General features: G+C 45.6%; 1 pseudogene; it reads left to right on the plus strand.

The window, feature by feature from the left end:
• The first annotated feature begins 2,890 nt into the window (after positions 1-2,890).
• On the plus strand, positions 2,891-3,134 carry LOC100358594 (beta-catenin-interacting protein 1 pseudogene; annotated as a pseudogene).
• Positions 3,135-3,349: the final 215 nt, after the last annotated feature.

The raw sequence follows: 3,349 nt of genomic DNA on the forward strand, positions 1-3,349 counted from the left end.
TGGATGTCACACAGACACCAGAGGGGAGAGCAGGGATGCCCAGGGCTCTGAGTCCACACGTCGACACTGGAAGGGGAGGTGAGCTCAGTAACCTGAGACACTGGCGGGGAAACGGTGGACAGAATCTAGAGGGAAGCTGGGCTTTGAGGTGGGAAAGTTCACCAGACTGACTACAGGAGAGAAGGGGAAAAAAAAGAAAAAAAAAAAGGGTGGGGGGGTACTGGTACAAACAGTTTCTCTCTCTCCACCAACCTTGCAAAGGCGAGCAAGAGACAAAGAGCAGGCCCCACTCGGGATATACATAACAAAAGGGGAGAGCTAAGGCTACAATTCAGTAGCCTAGGCAACCCAGTGGGAGTCCACAGCAGAAACTGAACCGGCACAGACTCTTTTCTTTGGGTAGAAGCCACAGATCAGAAGCTAAACACCATCAGTTCTGCTCAGCCGTGCGGTATTACTTACCTCCTGAATAAAAAATAAAATAAAATAAAATAAAATAAAATAAAATAAAATAAAATAAAAGAGAGAGATTTAATATACATAACCTGAGGGTGTCACCTTTGCACACCCGTAACCCGGAAGAACCAAGCAGAGCTCTCAGGCCACACCCATCTCAAGCCTCCAAGGCTCCTCCAACAGCAGGCAGTCCACTTAACACGGACATAGTATAAATAAAAAAAAAAAACTCACAGTGAGGGAAGAAGAATTAACAATGCCAAGCAACAAACACAAAAATCGAGGGAACAAGAACAACGATGACACTGTGATGCCTCCAAATAAACAAAACACCCCAAGCCAAGATTATGAAGATGATGCAATAGAAGAAATGCAAGATACGGATTTCAAAAAAATTCATGATAAGAACATTTAGAAGTTTTCAAAAGCAAATCCTTGAACTACAGAAATCCTTATTGGACAGGATTGAAAATCTCTCTCGTGAAAATGAAATTTTAAGGAAGAATCAAAATGAAACGCAGAAACTAGTAAAATAGGAAAGTGTGATAGTGAAGAGAAATCAAAATGAAATGAAGAGCTCAATAGATCAAATGACAAACACATTAGAGAGCCTTAAAAACAGAATGGGTGAAGCAGAAGAGAGAATATCGGACTTAGAAGACAGAGCACAGGAAAACATACAGTCAAACCAAAGAAAAGAAGAGGAAATTAGAAATCTAAAAAATATTGTTGGGAATCTACAGGATACTATTAAAAAAAAAACAACATTCAAGTTCTAGGAGTTCCTGAAGGCATGGAGAGGGAGAAAGGATTAGAAGGCCTTTTTAGTGAGATACTAGCAGAGAACTTTCCAGGTTTGGAGAAGGACAGAGACATCCTAGTACAGGAAGCTCATAGAACCCCCAGTAAACATGACCAAAAGAGATCCTCACCACGACACGTGGTAATTAAACTTACCACAGTGAAACATAAAGAAAAGATCCTAAAATGTGCAAGAGAGAAACGTCAGATTACTCTCAGAGGATCTCCAATTAGACTCACAGCAGACTTCTCATCAGAAACACTACAGGCTAGGAGGGAATGGCGAGACATAGCACAGGTGCTAAGAGAGAAAAATTGCCAGCCCAGAATATTATATCCTGCTAAGCTCTCATTTGTGAATGAAGGTGAAATAAAGACCTTTCGTAGCAAACAGAAATTGAAAGACTTTGCCGCCACTCGTCCAGCCCTGCAAAAGATACTTAAAGATGTGCTACACTCAGAAACAGAAACACGGCCATCAATATGAAAGAAGGTAAAGGAAGAAAACCTACCAGTAAAAGAGCCAAGACCTGGAACCAACCTAAATGCCCATCAACGGTAGACTGGATAAAGAAATTATGGCATATGTTCTCTTTAGAATACTATACCGCAGTAAAAAAAAACAATGAAATCCAGTCATTTGCAACAAAATGGAGGAATCTGGAACACATCATGCTGAGTGAAATAAGCCAGTCCCAAAGGGACAAATATCATATGTTCTCTCCCTGATCGGTGACAACTGACTGAACACCAAAAAGGAAACCTGTTGAAGTGAAATGGACACTATGAGAAAAGGTGCCTTGATCAGCATAGCCCTGACTGTTAATGAACAACTTAATACATTATCCCTCTTAGTATTTTTTTGTCTGAATGATATGAATGGAAGGGGAGAGAGAGCGGGAAAGGGGAGGATTGTGGGTGGAAAGGAAGTCATGGGGGTGGGGGAAGCCAATGTAGTTCATAAGCTGTACTTTGGAAATATATATTCATTAAAGAAAAGTTTAAAAAAAAAAGAGAAATCAAAATATTTCTGGAAACAAATGAAGACAACACAACATATCAAATCATATGGGATACAGCAAAAGCAATGTTAAGAGGAAAGTTTACAGCAATTGACGCCTACGTCAAGAATTTGGAAAGGCTCCAAATAAATGACCTTTCAATACATCTCAAGGATCTAGAAAAAACAGAAAACCAAACCCAAAACTAGTAGGAGAAAAGAAATAATTAAAATTAGAGAAGAAATCAACAAAATTTAAACAAAATAATACAAAAGATCATCAAAATAGGCCTCCACTGCCGTGCAGAGTCGATGCCGCCCCCTCGGCGGGGCCCTCCTCCAGTCGCCTGGCGCCTCCCTCCCTCCCCGCAGTGACTCATGGAGCAGGAGGCGGAGGCTGAGGTGGCTGCTCCCGCTGCTGCTGCTACCTCCGCCATGACTGCTGAGTGCGCCCCGGAACAGGCCACCGTGCACCGTGCTCCGGACCCCCAGCTCCCACCGGCCCGGCTGGGTTGGGTGGCCCAGGGTGGCGCCTGCTTTGCTCCCTGGCCACAGCCCTCTCCTCACAGTTGAGCACCTGTTGGCCTGAAGCTAATCTCCAGAAGCAGGAGTCCCCAGAGCTTGGCCAGGGGGATGAGCCATGAGGGCGCTCCTGGGAAGAGTCTGGAGGAGGTGGATATTCAGCAGAAGGTGTGAGTGCTTCTCATGCTGAGGAAGATGGGCTCGAACCTGACAGCCAGCGAAGAGGAGTTCCTGCACCTGTGCAGGGGTGGTCGACAGCCAGCTCAGCCAGCTGCCACAGCACTCTGTCGACCAGGGTGCAGAGGATGTGGTGATGGCGTTTTCCAGGTTGGAGACGGAAGACTGGAGGCAGTAGCTGCAACCCCCTGGGAACACCCTGGAAGCTGTCAAGGGCCAAGATCAGTGTGGCTCCTTGGCCAGCTGAGTGACAGGAGACCGCCTCCCCCACCAACCCCAGCCCTCCTGCCCCTCCCCTACTCCCCACCCCACGGCCACTCGGCGGGGCTGGCATCCAGGGAGACACCAGTGGTGCATTTATGATGGGCTAAGGACTCGTGATTGGCTGCAGGA

The sequence above is a fragment of the Oryctolagus cuniculus genome, chromosome 6 (assembly GCF_051225735.1).
Source record: "Oryctolagus cuniculus isolate XC-2025 breed Fujian yellow rabbit chromosome 6, ASM5122573v1, whole genome shotgun sequence".
Classification (NCBI taxonomy): domain Eukaryota; kingdom Metazoa; phylum Chordata; class Mammalia; order Lagomorpha; family Leporidae; genus Oryctolagus; species Oryctolagus cuniculus.